The sequence below is a fragment of the Pipra filicauda genome, unplaced genomic scaffold (assembly GCF_003945595.2).
Source record: "Pipra filicauda isolate LSUMZ 115617 unplaced genomic scaffold, ASM394559v2 scaffold323_size1005334_pilon, whole genome shotgun sequence".
Taxonomy (NCBI): domain Eukaryota; kingdom Metazoa; phylum Chordata; class Aves; order Passeriformes; family Pipridae; genus Pipra; species Pipra filicauda.
This window is the reverse complement of record NW_024104447.1, coordinates 359,795-380,281: the sequence shown is the minus strand read 5'-3', so window position 1 is coordinate 380,281 and position 20,487 is coordinate 359,795. Positions and strand designations below refer to the sequence as shown.

Genomic DNA, 20,487 nt, shown 5'->3' with positions numbered 1-20,487 from the left:
TTTAGGAAAAAAAAAGATTAGATATATGTGACTTCTGCAGCTAACCACCACAGATCACTGTTAAGTCATCTTAAAATTGGAAGCTGCAGCACCCTGTTAAGCAGCATTTAAACGATTTAAAGCAGTCTTAAAATTGAGTAGTTTTTCCTTGAGCTTCCTTTATAGAGAGAATATATGTACCTTATATATATATATATATGTATGAAATACTAGTATTTAAACCCAAGAAGGGGCTGAGGAAGAGAGCATCAACTGTTTTACGCTGGGGAACAATTCTCTAGAAATCTTTCTTTGGCAAAATCTCACTGAACCAGATCGATGGGATTTTGAGCCCTTGCCTTCAGTTAAATATCTGTATTAAGTGTTAAAGAGAGAGTTAAATATCTTAAATATCTGTATCAGGTAAATACCTGTGTAAAAGTTAATGCCAAGATGAAATAATACCTGGACAGCCCTTGGCAGACAATGCCTCAAAACAAGGATGATGCTGCAAAGTTGAATGAATTTTAAATATCAGTTTGAGAATAAAAAGAAGACTCAGTTGCCAGCCCAGAAATTTAATTTTTCAGGAGGAAAATTCCTACCCTCCGCTTGCAGTTCCCTTTGGAACAGTCAGCAGTTATTGGTCTCCCCATTATTTGATTCTAAGTATCAAATATACAACATATGAATTAAAAATGCTCCCCAAAGACAATGGGGTTTATCGTTGCATCTCTTCTGGCTGCACAATTTCCTTAACGGCTCAATTAGAGCAAGCCTTGGAAACAGCAGCTGAATTCGGGATGATTAGTTTGCCAATAATCAATGTTTTCACATTGGCTGGAGCTTTTAACACACAGAGTGAGCTGTAAAAGATGAGCTGCTCCGAGTTTTATGTTTGAGGTAATGCAGAGAAACATTTGATTTCCAGGCCTCCAGGCCCCATTTACCAAGACACACTTGGCTTTCTGAGTCTGCACTTCAGTGCCTCCAATTCCAGCCCCAGCGGGGAAGGGCTCCCACACACTCGGGAAAGGAGGGAAGTGGGAGGTGGGAAGGCCTCACTTAGAGCAGTGCTGGACATCAGGGAGGGGAAAGGAACTTCAGGCAATGAACATAAATGATTGCAAGGCCCAGAATAAACAGCTGGAATAAGCATCTGATCAAACCCACAATCCCCCCTCTGCCCAAAAGTCAGAGTTTATTTTGATGTCACCAACAGCAGCTGGAGGAGAGCCAGGAAAGAAAGGAAATGTGCGGATTTGCTTTTTCCAAGCAATAATTCAAATTATTTTCTATTACTTCTGTGTGCCCTGTGCTTCTTTGCTGTCTTTGAAAATAAATTTTCCTAAAACTTTTAATGGAAGCAGAAATTAATGCTAAATTCCATAGCAATATTGAGAATTCTCCACTCAATATGTATTATTCTTCTACTTTTTTCTGTGATTCAGGACATCCCTTTGCATTGGCACAACATAAACTGCCACCACTGTTCTGCTCTAACATCCACAGAATGTGGATCACAACTACAATGTGCTAAACAGAGACAGGTCTCCAAAGTAAATCATAAAAAAAAAATCCATCTTTCTAATATATTTGCTTCAGGGCATAAATTATTCTACTTTAAAAGAAGAATTTTAATGCCATGATTTATTCAATGTGACTATAGGGTGAAAAATTCTGAATTACCAAGAACATCGAAAGAAAACGGACTATAAGAATCTCTTTGTAATACACACAAACAGACACTGGAGTCATTTCATGAGCTCAGTGAAACCCAAAGGCACACCAACCTCCAGGATCCTGCATTAGAAGAGCCAGGACAATATTCTGGCTCTATCACCCCCTTCCATTGGCACTTGCCAGTCCCAAGGAGCACACAATGTGGGCTGTTCTCAAAGGAATTCAAAGAGCCAAACGTGCTCCTTTGCAATTCAATCACCCCCTTTTCTCACGCTCAAGTGGTGACCTCTGAAATCCTCAAGTCACTGAGGGGAAGGTGCAGCCAAAATCCAGGGCCTGTCAGACAAAATAATCCACATTTAAAGAGGCAAGACCAGGCAATGTGAGCCTCAAAATTCTGTTTGGATTGAAGAAAAAAGAAGGAAAATAAAAAGAACTGGTGCTGTGGCCCAAACTCTGCCAGATTTTCAGCATTTATTGATGGAAGGACTCATGTGCACAACACAAGGCCACAGAGAGTGGAGTCACTCACACGTAGCACTGTTTCTGACCTAAACTCTCTCTTCTTCTGAGGTGTCTTGCCTGCTCACATTGATCCCAAACCATTTTTTAACATTTGCTGGTAAAGGAATTTCTATGTAGTTCAACTGCAGAAATTGGGAAGAACCATCAGGTTTCCTTTCCAGACAGAAAAAAAAATCTAAATATTAAAAGGTAACAAAGAGGAATAACCAAGAGTGGAGAAAGTGCCCTTTTACTCCTAAAAGGAATGGATTAGAATTCCTAAAATCCAATAATATTCTGTTTTACATCTCATTTCAGCCCAGCATTTGCTTGAAGTTAAATATATTAACTCCCTTGACATCAGTGGGCTCGTTGTGCTGATGGCTGGAACACTCTCCTAAATCAACTGCATCTGAAAATTCAATCAGCAGTGCTAACAAACCAAATTGTTGCTGAAATGTTGGGCTTTTTGCACCTCAGAAGAGAGAAGATTGTAAATATAACAAACCTACTCATTGAGAGTATTCCCTGTCCCAAGAAGCCACTGGAGCTGAGCAGATCCCCTCTTCCAGCTGGGAACCACAAGGCTCAGAGCCTGGAGCAGATTCGCTTCTACTGCAGATAAACCAGGCAAAGGATTTGTAAAAAAGCATTTCGAAAAACAAAGTGGTCAAATTATTTGACTTGAACACAAACTGGTTTATGAGCAAAGAAAGGAAAATGGAGCAAACAAAAAACTCCTTGGACAAAACCATGTGAGGAAGATCCCACTGAAATCCTGTTGGTCTCGAATGCAAAAGTTCAAAGACAGTGATTATATATATTTTTTTCTGCAGTGCTCTTAAAAACATGTTAAATGCCAACTATATTGTGCTCAAAATGTCCCAAGATGGACCAATCAGTGTCTGAAGCAAAACAATTCTGTTCCTTTCTCCACCTTTGATGGTGAAAGCGGTTGGGGTTTAACCAGTGAAAACCTCTTTTCCAAACGCATTTTAAAGTTTGTGAATGTACAAAACCTGTGAAAGAGCTCAGTTAAAGGACTCTCAAGGATCATTAATGAAGGCTGAAGGACTTGCAACTAACCTGAGTCAGGTTCATCATCCTAAATAATGTTCTACAACAGGCAGCAGAACCCTCCTTTCACCCGTTCCCTCCACAGGAGCCACAAAACGATCCCTGACAACCCACGGACCTGCCTGAGCCTTCTCTCCCTCATCTTAAGACAAGATCTTATTTAGGAAACTTAACTTACACTTTTCTTCTAAGGCCACAGGTGAGCCGGTACCTCCCTGAACCTTTCAAGAGAGTAACAAAAGGGGGAAAACCACCAAAGCACCATATAATCATCAGCCAGAGGCTCAGAAAATTAATTTGGTTTTAAAACTACCTTGAATCAGGGATTTTTTTTCCTCTGTATCATTTCAAGCCCTGTCATGTTCATGACATTAAGTTCTGCAAACCTCACATCTTGAGCCATTTAATGAATGCTTTCTTCTCAAAGGAAATAAATTTAAAAGCAGTGTGCAAAAGTAGTGCTTTAAGAGTTCTAAAAAGAAACACAATAATAATTACCATCAACACCCATCAGAAATGAAAATATCCTTTCAAGAATGATCTCCGAGAAGCAGAAAACTATCAAGTCCCCTGAGGGGAAATGAAATAAATAAATAAAATTGATAAATGACAGTATTTGCAACATCTTGGTTAACATACCAAAGGTTTTTAACTCTTATCAAATCTCAGTTTACACTGAGAGTGTTTTTTTCTGAGACTTTAGGGACTACAATTCCCTCTAAAAGTTTTCCCACCTTGACCTCTATTCCAGTACTTGGGAAACCTTGGAACCATTACACTGTTGCCAGCCTCAGTGTTGGTTTTACAGGATGCTGCTGCTTCTTCCTAAATGCTGAACAATTTCAAACCCATTTTGAGTCAGCAGGAGCACAACTGCAGGAAAAAATTCAAGTTAATACTGAAGTTAATACAAAAAGCAAGCACTCAGAGAAGAGTTTGTTATGTGACAACAGGGCTGAGTATCAGCCTCAGCAGAGCACAATTAAACCTATATTTTGTATCAAACCCACTGGAGGAAGGAGTTAAAAATTCCCTCTGCTGCAAGTCTCACTCAGTGTTTATCAAAGCCAAAAATGCCAGAGAAGGTCTGATATTATAAGTTGTTTTTAAATTGCACTTATATGGAGTGTAGCAGTGTGATTATATTTTCTTAAAGATATTATATTACATATACAGTATTACATTATTATTATATTTAATATATCATAGCTTTTTAAAATTGAAAAAAAAAAACAAAACTACTGATCACCTACTACAGATTCTAAAACTAAGGATACCCAGAGTTAAAGAAAACCCAAAACTGTTTGCACAGATGCAGAAGAAATGAGACAGATGGTGACTCTGACAGAGGAGGAGATTGGTGCTGAACAAACAGAAATATGTTGTTGGTCAATAACATTTTAACTGTCAGAAACAGCGAGGATAAAAATGACTGAAAGATTCAACCCTCTGCCCTGTCCCTACAATTCTGTGATTCCAAAATTCAAAACCCACTTTGATGCCATAATTGTTGATAAAATTGACAGATCCCCTCTACTGGCAAATCCCATTTAAAGGCCACTCCCTTGGGAAGCGACAGAAATTCTTTAACATACTTTTGTATTTAAAATCCTGGCTTTTACATTGCACGCATGTCCTGGTACACACCAGGCTTGAACTGTGCCAGGGAATGTACAGGACTTGCACTCAAAATATTCCATCTCAGTCACCTATGAAAACACACTGCTCAGTTCTTAAGGAATGGCAGTGACAAATTCCTCAAAGTTAACCAAAATTCAGAGATTTCCACAAGAAGTAAAAAAAAGGCACAAAACGAACAATTCTACACTGCAGATCTGCCCCCAAAAGCTGACATTATGAAGTAGCAACTCATGTTTTTAATTGTTATAAAATTGTTTCAATAAAAGCACTTGGGAAATCTGCATCTGTAACTTGATTTAAAAAAACAGCCCCAGGCAAGTGATTTATTTGTTCAGAGCTGATTTGGAGCATGTTATAGAAACACTTAATGTGGGTTTCCTGTTGGTCAGTCTTACCATAAATTAGGAACATTAGATGAAATCCAGTTTTATCTTGTGGCGAAATGGGAAGTTATTAAGTAAATTTGTCTCATCAGTCATTGGCTTTTCCTGCTCATCTTCCTTCAAAGTCATATTTGGGGCTATTTAAAGAAACTGTGAGTTTGAGATGTCAAACCCTCACATCAAAGGAGACAAAACCCTTCCTGCTCTGTCAACATTTCCTCCTCCAAAGGATGGACAGCAAGGCTGAAAAAAGATTTATTAAAGCCACTTCAGAGATTTATCCCCATTTCCAAAATGTGGCCATTTAATCTTCCCTTTCTATGTTAGGAAGAAGAAAAAGGCAACCTAAAAAGCTTCTAATAACATGGGATGAATAAATGTATTATTTGAAATTTAAAAGAACATGAAATTAATTTGACATCCATTTTTTAACCTTAAAAAGGGTTTATTTTCAGAACATTAAGAAAATGTTCAAATTCAGCCTTCAGGTTGTGCTGAAGCAAAGCAGCACATTCTGCACTTTGACAAAGAAATACCCCCAGGGCAGTGAATGAGGCACCTCTGCCACACATTAGTAAAACACACAGATCTGGTAAATCCTTCTGAAAAATGGAACAGGAGTGAATGAAAGAGAGGGATAGAGAGACTCAGGGCTGCAATATCCAGTCTCACACAACCACCTGGGATACAATCTAAGGAACTGGAACAACACCTGTATTCGGCTGCCCAAGCTGCATGCACTGAAACAGCAACTAAACTGGAATTTGGGGGGAAGTTCCAACTGGAACTGGGGCTGATGAACCTCAGATACATTTCCCTGCGCTGGTACCTTCTATTGGCTTGTCCTTTGTCTGCAGGCAGTTGGATCCCTGATGGAACGAGCTTCCCTTTCCGAGCATCCATGTCCCGTTGAAGCCAGGGGGGTCACCTGCACACCTGGCCCCACATGTTTGGAACCACCCTGGGGAGCACAGAGCCATTACCCAGAGCTCCCAGCCCAGGGTCAGCACAGTCCCAGGAACATTTACATCACAAAGCAGGTGACCCAGGCAGCCCTTATGGCCGCTGGCTTTTCCTTCCTGTGCTATCCCTCTTTTGGAATATCTGAGCGGGGAGCACAAGGTGTGGAACTTTCCACCTCCATTAAATTCCAAGATGCTGTAAAGAACATCTTTTATCTGACCACAGAGAGGAGGAGACTGCCAGATTGACGATTTTGCAATATTCCCCCAGGCAGTGAACACTTCGATACCACAATCGTTTTTACTATGATTTTACTGGGATTTTTATCTGATTTTACCACAGCAGCAGGTTTTTAATCACATTTTTAATTGTGTATTGGCTCCACGCAATAAAACTTACTTAAAACACCAACAATTCTCCTGAAAACCATCAAAAAGGTGTCATTTGCCAAACTTAGATAGCACAAAATCCCAGTGGGAGAAGATGTTTATAAGGTGTGGTGGTTTATGTCTCCCCAGGAATGCGGCTGTGTTTACATTTTACGCTTATTTAAATGTATGGCCTCTGTAAGCAAAACCAGCCCTCATTTAAACACTGTCAGAAGGATGTTTTATGTAGTTAAGAAAGACTCTGAAAGTCTTCCTGTGTTTTAAGCACCAGAACAGACACCCAGATCACCTCCCTATCTTGCCGTATCCCGCAGTTCTGACATAATCTCCTCTGCTTGTTATAAACACTGGTTTTAAGAAACAAATTTATAAACGACAAATCCACACAGCTTTTTCTGTTTGGAAGCTCTTAATCTTCACAAAGCTTCAAATAAGTAGAGAATAGTTTTGTCTATTGTGTGAAAGAGCCTTGCCCCATGAAGAACTTAATAACCCAAGTAAAAATCCCTTTCTTTCATGTGCTGCTTTACTATTTGCATTACATATGTTACAAGTACCAACACTGAGCATCCTGGAATGAGATTATCTAATCATATCACTGGGACAGAGTGGAAACACAGCAAACTGGTGAAAGTTGGACCTTCACTTTAAATTCTTCTACCACCTAAACATTTAAGCAGCAAATGCAGTAATCAATACAAGTTTATTGCTTAGAGCTTTTAACACCGTTTCCTTATGACTTGGGGAAAAAAGAAAAAGGCAGTACAGCAGAGGGGAAGAAGGGGGAGGAGGAGCATTTACTGCTTTCTCTCTGCAGGAATGTTCACAAGGTGACTGATCACTCCGTGGGACAGATCCTGACACACTGTTTTACGGGATGTATATCCACACTTCAATCACACTGTTCCCAAAGAGACTGCAGGAGACAAAAGCAGAATCAGAGCAGAGAAAAAAGTCTCAAACTCTTTGTAGACATTCCTAATTTCTGTAAAGCTGCAGCCTCTGCTAGAGAAATGACACCACTATGAGCCAGAGGGATGCAAACAAGCTTAGAAAACACAAACCACTCTAGATCCCTCTTTATATTTCAAGTCTTTTTTTTCATTTCTCTTTTATATAAATCTACACTTGAGCATTTGCTTCACTTTTGTTCACGTTCTTAAGATTTGTAGCTCTGCATATGCTTAAGGGGAAAACTTGAAAGTATGTGTTGAAAAAGCAGTAATATAAAAACAAGTAAATAATATCTTCATTGCAATCCCTACACAGGCCCAGCTGGAAGACAGCAAACCCCACAGGAACTTCCATGGCATCAGGGATCTTTCCTGGAGAAGCCCAGAGAATTCTTTCTCTCTCTGAAGCCTTTCCATTTCAACATCCACATCAGGGCTAAAAGGATTGATGTATTCTTCCAGAAACTCCATCATCTCAAAGCTACTTTTGCCCAGGTTTGTCCCGTGTTACTTCTTCCCTCTTCCCACCACAAGCCAGATTTTCAACAAACCAATGGCACTTCCAACATCATTTCTTCATCCTCACCAATTACAAAATTTCAAAATTTGTTATTCCTGGGATGACTTGGAAAGATGTTCCACCAGACTTTACTAGAGAGCAATTTTTCCAGCCTAGGAGTTGGCCTGGCTTCCACTTCCATCCCATAGGAAGGTATGAGACACCAAACACTTGTAGGAAAAAAGCTAAGAGAGATTTGCAAGTGCTTGTTGCTTCTGAGACCCTTGAAACACAAAAATCTCTTTATATCACAAACAAAGGAAGAAAACAAACAGCCACAAACAGATGGGAGAAGCAGAAGAAAAGGAAAGTGTAAATGGACTTGGCCAGGGCCATGTTGGAAGATGTCTAGAGTACTTAATAGAGTTAAACGTTTAAAAAAGAAAGGCCCTTCCCTGGAAGTTCAGGCTCTGAGGTGGTAATAGCTCCGTATGTCAGCCCATATGTCAGTCAGCAAACAACCCTCACAAATCAGCTTTCAGAAACCATCCTCGGCAGCTCCACATTGTCCCTATTTTCCCACACAAACAGGAACTGTCTCACTTCAAGCAGTGATCCAGGAAAATGCACGCACTGTCCAAGCATTAATCCTCTCAAACATCAGGGAAATCAGCCCCCAGTGCAGGAGTTCAGTGGCTGGAAGGTGTCAACCTATCCCACAAAAAATCCAGTGCCACTGACACAAGCAGAGCTCCAACCACAGCTGCTGAACCCACACACTACTCCCACCTCAAGATTATTTTTTTGCCACTCTTAAGCGACAAGAACAACCCGAGTTCTGCGGAGTTATTGGTTTGTTGGACTGGCTGAACTTGGAGCTGCTGAACCAACTGAGGAAAAGCCATGTGTTTTACGAGGCCTATGGTATGGATTTGAACACTGCACAGATTAGGCAGATTTAGAATATGCAGCATTTGTGGAGAGAACGAGTTGCCTATGAAGTTATTTTGGAAAATTAAATATAACAAGATCTTTCCAATGCCTCCTTCATACATTGTCTAGCCCCCAGCACTTCGTCTGGCAACTTGCTAATAAAATTTCAGGCAAGAATTAGAAGACTTAAAAACAAATACTGTAACTCCTCTACACATGCCCATGTCAAATACCTCCATCTTCATTTCTAGAAGTCCTCATTAGGTAGGTAACCTATCAGTAATGCTTATAAGGAATGAGATTTGACTTCATTTAAGAAGACAACACAGTGTCTCTACTCTCAAAGAAGTTGGCTGTGGTGCAGCATCACGAATGCCTCCCAGACAAGGGAAAAAAAAAAGACCTTTGTCAGGGTATGGAGGAGCACTGTGTGTGCGTAAGCACACACTCAGGCCCCAAAATTAATTCCAGGCATAAAAAAACCACAGCAACCCAGTCGTGTGTTACTGTCATCTCATTGAGGCTGCTAGAGTAAAAATAGCTTTAAAAACTTGTGAAAAGTATTCAAGTTCATATCCAAGCTCAGTAATTCAACCAGCAGGATTTGTACAGTGTATGGATCAGGAAGCCATCGTATCTCTGCCTCTCCCATGGGATCTCACTGATCTGGTCCAGAACCACAGGGTTATTCAGCTTCCAAAGCCTCTCCTTATTGTCATAGTACCTGGGAAACTAAAATAACAAACAAGCTGGAAAATAATTTGGGCATGTCCAGTTTATCCCCCTGAACACCTGAGCAGCCTCCAGAAGTGCAGTAACACAATCCACAGAAGGAAGACCTACAGAAGATTTTACACCTCATGCATTCTATGGGTTATGGGGCTGCAGTTGTTCCCCAACTAAGGTATTTTCTGCCCTCTCTTAAACCAAGATTTGCTGCTCTCATGTACCAAAACCACAGGACAACAGAATGTCTAAGCCCAACATAGAAAACCCATGTTATTTGCAAAACCTTGCTATTAAAAATCTCGACAGTATTTAAAATACGGGATCAGATTTGACAGTTCAGAACTCCAAAAACTTTTCACAACTTTCCCATTTGGACGTTTTATTCACATCTTGTACTCAAAACAAATCACAGGATCCATCTGGACCAAGCCCCTGCGTTTCTAATGAATTTAAAAAAGACACTGAAACACTTCACAGATTCCTCCCCGGAGCACTCGGGCCCAGTAACCGGCAGCTGGGAATGCTGCAGCCCTTCCCCAGGGAGCTGGAGCACCCCCCAGCCGGCGCTGGGATGCCACGGGCACCACGTTAAGTGCCCCGGGGTTTGTGGCAGCGGCTCCTGGACCTGCTGGCTCAGCTCCCCGTGCTGAGCAATCCTGCAGACCTGTTAGGGGGCTGCCAGCCCTCCACCTGCAGGGCACTTCCCTGGGCACTCCTCAAGCAAAGGGCTGCAATCTCCAGCAGGAATTACAGTGCCTGCCCTCAAAGCTTCGTGGGAGTTCATTACAAAACCACCAGGCAGGGGCTCCTTGTTATTCTGAAGCATTCCAGTTCATGAAAAGCTATTTTGAGCTTACAGAGAATGTGAAACTTTCTGACCTTGGGTCTGTTACGTCAGAAGCAAACACAGATGTGAACACTGTGAGATACCTCAATTCTCATGATAACCCATGCTTTGGGCTCCCCACCTCCAGCACTAACCATTCTCACAGTTATATTCATTAATGAACACCCCCTCCTATTGTCTGTGAGAAAAATGCACATGGAAATGTGCAGAAAAATGGAACAAAGCTGGATCCCACTGGTCACACGGGATCATTTCAAGAGATTGCCCCCTTTAGATTCCAATTCCTGCTGAACCATTTCTCCAGATGGGTGCAACAGTCTCACTTCGTTCTGCCATTCTTATTTTATTCTCCAAATGTAGGCACAGGTTTTCAGACAGCAGTGTGCTCTCTAAATCTGTTTCAGAACTCAAATCAGCAATTATCTAGGAAAAACCTTGAAAATCAAGCATTTACATTAATTCCTCTTCTTCTCCTTATTTTATTAAACCTTACAAAGAATTAGGAAGATTAGAGAAGGCAAACTAAGAGACACTTTCTATGTACTTATTATGTGTCCTACAGATTCAAAAGGCATATGTACTTTATTTCCCACTTCTGTCACACAGCAGTTGTGACCCAGGCTTTCTGAAGGGCACTTTTCCATACCTGCTCCCACACAGCAGCACACACACAAATCCTCAGCACTTTCTGCCTCCAGGAATATTCAACAGGGAAATTCCAACATGCATATGCATGAGTTAACACTCCGTTGGAAATCCAAAATAATTTAGGACTACACTTCTCTATGTATTCAAATTTCTTTTTTGAAATTTTAACACATAAATGAGAGAAGCAACACAGCCTCCAGAATTATCCAAAGCTCCCAGTGCCAGGAATTTCTGAGCAAACTGTCCCAGCAGGCCCTGACAATGTGGCCCTGAGCAAACCCTCCAACATCTCCATGCTAAAGAGCTCCTTGTCCAAAAGTGTAAGGGAGTATTTTTAAGTCTCTCACAGGACTATTATGAAGATTAATTAAGGTCTGAGCTGTGCTTTGAAGATCAAAACTGCTATGCTGTTATTTATTATTAAAGAACAACAAAGTGCATTCTGTTGTGTATAATTCAACTTCACAGAGAAGGCAGTGCAGGAGCTCATGTGCTCAGCGCATTCATTAATTCATTAATTCTCCTGCCCCAACAAGCTGGGATCTCCACAACTGCATTTTCAGCCACCAAAACCCCATCAGTACATCTACACTCATCCCTTTGAAATATTTTAAAGGCCCAAAGGAACAGAACCAATACAGTTTCTCTTCTGATTCTTTTCCAGGATAAGCTTTTCCTATAATATATTTCTGCCTCAGTCCAGCAATGCCTTTTATCCCACCTAGAGCTCTATTACTCTCAGGCTACTGAGAGTACTAAAGTGCTTTGCTAAATCAGAAGTTTAATACCTATTTTGGATGTTTCCATTCAAAAAGAGGAGAGAGAACAACAGTATGGCAGAGTGGGTAATCTTTTTTTTTTTTGGAGGGGGACAAAATCACCATTATTTTGGAGCTCTGTTTTCTTCACAGGTGTTCCCCTCAGAAAATGACTAATCTACATAGCAAAATATTTCACACACGTCCACTACTGAAAAATACGTAGAAATACTACATTGCACACTGTATCTCTAATTTTCACTCCCTTCAAACACACTCACACACACAATTTTAAAACATTTTGTAGAAATTCTACTGTATTTCAATTATAGTTGTATTCTTAAAATTTGGAATCACCTGTATTTTGGCAGCATCTCTACAAAAAACACAAAAGGTGAGTAGTATTAACAAAAATTTTAAAAATCAAATTAAAAAGCTTGAATAACTACTCTGAGTTTTGCCACCACAGCCCTGTTTTCCTGATCCAAGTTCTTCAGCATCCCAGTACTGGGATGCAACAGTGCATTTAAAGCAAACAAGAGCAGGAGCTGTTGGAGCTTGAGGCTGGTGAGCACTAAAGCTGACAGGACTGGACAGCCAGTGCCATCCCTGCCCTGCAAACACACTGCGAGAAAGGGCCCAGGACCTGCAGGATGCTGAGCATCTCCCCAGTGTCAGCCAAGCTCACCCCTCACAGGAAATCCTCCCATTTTATTGGATTGCTCCTTGGCTCTATTCCCATTACCTTAATCTGCACTCAGACCACTCTTCAAATCTGCAGCACATTCTTATTACCAACACAGATTGTGAACTTCTGTACTTTCTGGGCTGCTCTGGGAAAAAGTTGGGTTATATTTAGCAGCCATATGGGCCTCCCTCCTCCACACATTTGCCAGCAAGAAGAACTGACAAATTAAGTTTTCTAAAACACCTATCTATGTGTTTTCATTTCCAGTTTTAATGGTAGAAGTGTGGCTTAATTTTTAACCCTGGCATCTGCCAAGAAGGAAATGAAAAGGGTGCCTATAGATGGATGAAATGATAAAAAGATTTTCTTGTAATATAGGTGAAAATGTTCAGAAGGCTCAGTTCCTCCCTCAGTTAATACAATATGGCTCCATAACCAAATAGCCAAGGATTTACTGCCTTCCTGATGCAATTGCTCTGTGAGGGGATGGCTGAACATGGGTCACTTGTGCAGCTCAAGCATCTGAGCATCTTCACAGGGCAGGCAGCAAAAAGCACAGTGACAACCAACTAGAGTCCTGTAAAGAGCTTCAGAGACGGAAGGGCAACCACCACCCAGCTTTCCCTGCTCCTGGGAGCCAGGTTTACACACTGCCTGGAACACAAAAAGCTGCATTTCCCTACAGCACAGCCTAATTCATAGCAACAGCAGCCAAAGGCTGGAAAGAGATCAACAGTTTTAAGAAGGAACACAAGACATTTGAGATGTGCTGTCATTTGGGATGGTCGAAAAGGGAAGAGGAACACACAATAAATATCTATTTAAATATCTTTGCAATTTCTTTCAAGTGTAAGGGTGGCAGTGGCTGTCCAGTTCTATCAGCTTTCAGTGCTCCCCAACCTCACCCTGAGTGCCATCCCACACATGATCCCTTCAGGAAAGAAGAAAGGGGGGAAAGAGGGGTTTAAGACCCCCAATAATTTAAAGAAATGGATTTTTTCCTCTCTAGCCCAAGAAGAATCACTACTTGAAATACTACCTGTCAACTAATCACACCTGATTTCTAACTCCTCTTCCTGGCATCTGGAGCTTTCCCAATTCTTCTTGTACTTTGCTGGGGACCAGGGATGCAGAGAGCACCCCAAGGGAAGCTCTCACTCTCTGTGCCAAGGGGCTGCAGCCACCTGAACATCACCAGCCTGCATAGTGCTCTGAAGAACGGCCTCTCCAAGGGGGGCTGCAGGAGGAAGTTCACCACATTCCAGGATTCCTGCCCTCCTGCCAGTTTTTGTACTGCTTCCATTCCTAAGAGACTGTGGGGCAAGCCCAGCCTTTCCCTGCTGTCCCAACAATTCCAGAGCAGCACAGAGTATTCCCTCAGGAGGGACAGACAGGCACGTCACACACACTGCTGATAGAAAGGAGGAACACAAATGAACAGCCGTGCGTTTTCCAGCTGGTGTGTTGTGTCATTATCACAGAAAAATAATCAACCCTCAGTACTGTAATATGGGCTTTCTCTCCCTGTGCACGAAGCAATTCAGGGAACATGTTCTTCCCGCACAGCCCATCCTGTGCTCAAGCCTTGTCCAGTCCCTGAAGGTGAGTGATAAGGCACAAATCCTGCCTGGAGCAGAGCCCTCGCTCTGGACACACCGGAGGCTGTGCCCTCAGCGTACCAGGCAACACATTGTGCAGAGAAGTAACAGTTTCCTGGGAACACTGATTATTCCCTCCCATCCTCCTGGAGCAGACAGCTACCACTGACTGAAAAATAATTGTCAAGTCTGAACACCACCAGGAAGCAAGAGAAACAAATTGCTTCACAGGCCAGAATCACTTGCACAGAACGTCTGAGAGAGAACAAAATGTTTAAGGATGCGATCAATCATTAAGATTTCTGCCCAAAAAGCAGAGCACGCACACTCATTTGTTTAAAGCTTGCCTTGGTGAAAAACAGAGTGAGAAGAACCATCCCTGCATGCTTGATTATCAAATCAGGGCTGGGGGGAAGAACAAGAGAGTCTTCCAATTAACCAACTTTTTTTTTTTTTTGTGCTTTAAATGTGGTCATTGAGCACTGCTGGAGAAAGCTGTCGGGAAAAGCAGATCTCTGGTCTCCTGGCAGTTTTTCCCATTCCTGAACAATTCCTCCTTCAGATGCACAGCCTCAGAGGTTCAAAGGTCCCCGCAGCCTTTGTTCTCCATTCCAGAGCACTTACAAACAAACTTTTGTTCCTGTTTCTTCAATGAAATAACTGCAGCAGTTACTAGAGACTGAACTGCACATCTGAAGCTTGCCTTGTGCATCATTCAGCTGCAGGACTATGGCATCTCATTTACACTTCCAAGAATAAATTATCAGAGCTTTTGCTGAAATAAAAATCAACTCCTCCTTACTGAATCAACCTCCAGCAAACACATTGCACCTCTGCAAATCCCTAAAAGCAAGGGAGCAGGGACACATTTTGGTTTACAGACTGTACCAAAGAATTCTTGTTGTTTTATCTCAATATTTAGAGCTATTTCTCCTTCATTTGTGAGTTTTATAAACCCCACATTTTATATTTTAGTGCAAAGGTGGTATCCATCAGCAATACATGTAAATAAGCATTAGAAACATATAATGAGACCCAAACAGCAATTTTTATTGTTTATATCACAGCCAGACTGTAAGGGATGATATGGTGATCATAAAGGCAAGTTATGGAAAGCAGCCACTGAAATACACCCACATTCCATGAAAAGCTGATATTAAAATTGTCGATAAAACTTGTAAAGATTCTATCAGATCGTATCAGCTGCTGTGTCAGTTTGGGGGTTGGACAAGCAAGGTGCATTATTGAGCAGGGTAACAGGCTTTTTGAATTCAAAATAAACTTTAAAAAAATACTGAAATCACCCTGTTAACAGACTGGTTGTTCCCAGCAGGCAGGAGTTGACTCTTGTAAAACACAAACACAAAAGGTACAGCACAACCTAACGAAATCTAAGGAAGACATTCCTGAACCACAACAAGGAGGAAAAGAGAAAATCTCAGCAAACACTCAGAGGCTTTTGCAACAATTGAAATCGTGCACAAACAGGGTTGTCCAGCTACATTCTTCCACACTTATGCCTCTAGTGAAGTCAGTAAGAACATGGCCAAGGTGTAAAACTGGATTTGGAAAAACCTGGTTTTATACCAAAAAAACCCCATCAAACTGCTTTCAAAACACCAAGCACTGTATCTTCTCTTTTCCCTCAGAGCCCTCACATGCACCTTGAGCATTCTGAGTATTGAGGCCAAAAAATTCACCTCCCAAATGTCAGGAAACACTGTTACTGGGATTAAAAAAAAATAAAAATCAACAGCTTAACATTTTAATAAAAATTTGTTTAGTCATTGATAATTATCTCTCAGATAACAAAATACACAGAGGATTAAACACAGCTTTCTCTAAGAAGCATGAATTTTCAAGCCATTTAACATCTTGCAATCGAAGTTGTTTTGAGCAAAACTGATTATCTCAATCTGCCAGTAAGGGATGACAAAGCTTTTAGAAACCACCTTTCATCTGTGTATCTCAAACCCAACTCACCCAGAGCAAGAGCCACTAAATGAGACCAAAGGCCACAGCTCAGGCTGTGGCTGATCAAGTGTCCCTCCATCCAGCAAAAAACCTCAGGGATGTTTAGGCAGTCAGTTTTACCCTGAAATCCATAGGAAGCCAGGTTCCAAAGTTCTTGTGGTCCTGGCTTAATGAAATAATGGTGGAAACTGGAAAAACTCCAGTTTCTCTGCTTCTTAATGAATTGCAGTGGACACACTAAATCAATGCTCTCTACCCACACACATTAATAGTGAGATGTGGGCAAGGAAAAGCCCTGGACACACCAGGGAGGGAATGGAGGGGCAACAACTGCAGCTTCTGCAGCGGGAAAAGCAACTGGGGTGGCAGGAGGATGAATGACTCATGGATCAGTAACTGCTGCTCAAATATTGCCTCAGCCACTGACCTCAGCCCAAGCCAAGATGTGCTCAGAACGGTGCAACACAGCTACAGAAGCAGGACTGAAAGAAAGTAAAGGTTCTTCAAACAGTGATTTTAAGAAGTGGAGATTTGGGGGTATCTTACTTTCTAAACTATGGGTTGAAAGCTGCAGAGCCATGTTCCCACACAATATTCCTAGAGGACACCACCAACTCCAGAACTACACATGTGTAAGCACAGAGCAAGGACACCCAGTGAGTAAGTTCGGTGCCATAATCATCACCTGAGAACACTAAATATATTCAAATCGTTACCTAATAATACTTAATACTGAGTTTAATCACAAGAAATAACACAAGGAAGCACATCTAAGGCACATACACAAGGCACATTTACCAGCCTCATTACAGTAAACCTGGTAGCATTGGTTTATCAGCTTAAACAATCAGCAGGTAATTAACTGTGCATTTAACAACTAGGTAGCAAAGTTTCTTCCCAGGGAAAATCAGATTGGAAAAGTCAACATCAGCTTAAACACGATTAACTTCCTGTCCCACTGCTGGTAAAGCAAATCCAATTTACTAAATAGTTTAAAGGGCGGGTTTTAATTATTTCACACACTTCCAAAGAATCCAACACTACACACAAATATGGATAAGCGGATCTGCTGCAGTGAACACAGACCCAGCACCACAAAACACCACTGGAATAAACACCCAAAGCCTTCTTAACGTGCTTAACACTCCCTGCACATCGAACTGCAGAAGCCCCCGTGGATATTAGTCAGAATCTGTCCAGGACAGAGACCACAAACAGCTGCAGTATCTATAATGTAATATAGATAATATAAATCCTAACTTGGTGCATCTCTTTCAGACCTCTCCATTACTTCCTATTTCTAAAACAATCTCTAGAAACAAATACACAACAAATAAACTCTTGTGAGTGGTATGTACATATTTTACCTGGTTTCAAGTGGCACACACCCCCCTTCCCCAGAAACAACCACAGACTACCCAATAATCTATACCTCTAAATAAATAAATATACTGATATATAAATATTTATCTAAAATCTCTTACACAGCAGAAACTGGGGGCTCCCAGACAAACGGTGTGGGAGAAACACAGCAAGTCACCCACAGAAATAGAAGGATTCAAATAAGCAGCTCACAGTTTTCCTGCCTCCCTACACTTTTTACCTAATACAGTAATTAAAAATTGAAAAACTGAAGTTTTCCAACTTTAATTGTTCGGCAGCAAATACAACCATTTGGTTTTAGCTATAACGGGGATTCAAAAAAACCAACGCAAAACAAACAAACCCCCCACAAAATTAACACTGAAAAGCAACTGTTTCACTCAAAGCGGCTCAGAATTGCTAAATAAATGGCTGCTGACCCACAGCATCACATCCTCGGGTCACAGAGTCTCCAAACTGTGGTTGGCCAGAACGCCCGATCTGCATGACAATAAGGACAAAAACATGGCTCCTCTCTCGTGCCCTCGGTGTGCACATCCCTCCTCTCCCACCGGCCACAGCCACAGCCAGCTCAGAGGATTAGCATAAGAATAGAAATCACTGGGAAAATCCACAGGCTCCAACTGCCCAGACTTGCTGACCTGCTTCACCCCAGACACCGACATGACTTATTTTTCCAAGGATAATTTATGGTCTTGAAAAGTTGATAAACACTTCGATTTGCTTCTCTTTTACTACAATATCAAGCAGCAGTCACAAGCACTGAGGCCGTGTTGCTGAGAACACGGCTGCGTTGGGCAGGGCACGTCTCAAGGATGAAGGACCAACCACCCCCTCCCTAAGATCGTGCTCTATGGTGAACTTGCCACCGGCTGCCACAAGAGAGGAGCCCCAAAGGGGAGATACAAGGACTCCCTGAAACAACATCTCAGCCTTGGCCATATTGATCAACAGAACTGGTCTACTCTGGCCTCCAATCGGGAGGCCTGGAGACACACTATCTATAACGCTGCTGATGCTTTTGAGAGCGCACGCAGGATGACTCTTGAGGAGAAAAGGTAACGCAGAAAGAACCGTGTCTTGCAGAACATAACACCTAAGGAGTCTTTCTGCTGTGCCTTTTGCAGTCGGACACATTGGCCTTTTTAGCCACCAGCGTGCTTGTAACAAACGTGGGTAGAGCCCTTCCCAAATCTTCGTTCGCGAAGCCCGGCCACGATGATGACTACAATATCAGATATTCCAAGGGCAGCTGCCGGAGCTGAGCAGTGACTCTGACACTGTCCACAGACATCCCACGAGCTCACCCTCAAATTCCTGCTCGAGTCTGGTGGAGAAGAATGGGGCGGTCAGGATCCTCCTCGGCTCACACCTACCTCGTAAAACCTGGAAAGTCAGGGAGCTCAGCAGCTTGGCTGGTCCAAGATGCTGCTGCAGCACACAAGAGGCTGAAAGCAGAGCCAGGAACTGCAGGTGAGGAGCACGCCCGGGACAGGATCTGGCCCTGTGACACCTCACCTGACAGAAGCCACCCGTGCTGACAGTCCCACGGGAGCAATCCCAGGGTTCTGCAGCCAAAATTCACACATTACCTACATCTTTTTATACCTTCTTCCCTTTCTATCCTCACCCTGGGACCAGCCAACAACTGTGAGACAATAGCTCTTGCCTTGGTCACAGCCACTGGAATCAGAACTACTACGTGGAAAAGAATATTTTGAGGAAGTGTGAATGAAAATAATCCCCCAGTTCATGAAAAGGCCAGCATCTTCCTCTTATTTGTGCAGAGCAGGATACAAAGGCCAAGGGAACCCATTCTAACTCTCCTACACAAACTCTTCTAGCCATAATAAAGTATGAAAAACATCATTTATTTTTGGAAACATGGATATTGGGCTCCTGCAAAACACACTGAATTTTTGTATAAACATATTGCTGTATTTGACGTGTTTGTTTTGAAATTGGGGAAGTTGACTGGAATCATACCCATAATGTGGTCTGACATTTCATGCAAAACAATGTATTCAAACAGCAAAATGACATTTCCTTTACAGATGTTCGCAAAAGAACCAGAAGCCCAGGGAGAAAGGGCCAAAGTAGCACTGCTCCCCTTTTTTTTTAGATTTCCTCCACTCCCTTTGGGATCTTCTCCCCAGCCAGTAAGTCACCACCGCAATCCTTCTCCCCTAAATCCAACATCACCATCATTCCCCTCACTCTGCATAATACAAACAGATGATTAAGAACCGGGATCCTGATATTCCACAACCCATCCGCTGAAAGTGGCACAAAACCACTGCAACATCCAGCTACAAATCAGACATAAAACCTAAAATGATTCCCCAATGATGTTTCTGATGACTTGCCTCAGATGCTCTTTGTTTCTTCAAAAACTCAACAAATACACTTTAAACAAACAAATCCCACATTAAGACCACAAGCTGAAAGACTGACCAATAATTTGCTTCTGGCAATGGACTAATATTTCTGCACCTCATGCACGGAGCGAATACCACAGTAACACTTTCAGTTCTGTTTCCCTAAATAAAAGGGTTTGCATTTTCCCAGACTGACTCCTTTCCACCTTTATTACCTCAATCACTATATGCCCTCAAAGGACTAAAATTTCGATTGTTCCAGCTGGTTCCGTGTTCCAGCATTACAAACCCATCAGCTCTACATGTGTACCCTGGTAAGGCACAAGCAACCTCCAACAAGTCTCACGAAAACAAACCAGTCCAAGCACAAGAACTATTTACTTGCTCTTTTATCATAAAGAATACGTAATGTTTTACTTCCCAGTCAAAATAAGTTGTTCGCTCAAGGCTAACCTGATTTTGCAAAACTAGAATGAGAAA

At 41.9% G+C, this 20,487-nt stretch overlaps 1 protein-coding gene across 1 annotated transcript in view; it reads right to left on the bottom strand.

Annotated features, from left to right (window-relative positions):
* ARHGAP32 (Rho GTPase activating protein 32) overlaps positions 1-20,487 on the bottom strand; it is a 250,625-nt gene that overhangs the window by 228,887 nt on the left and 1,251 nt on the right. The gene's annotated exons all lie outside the window — the stretch shown is intronic.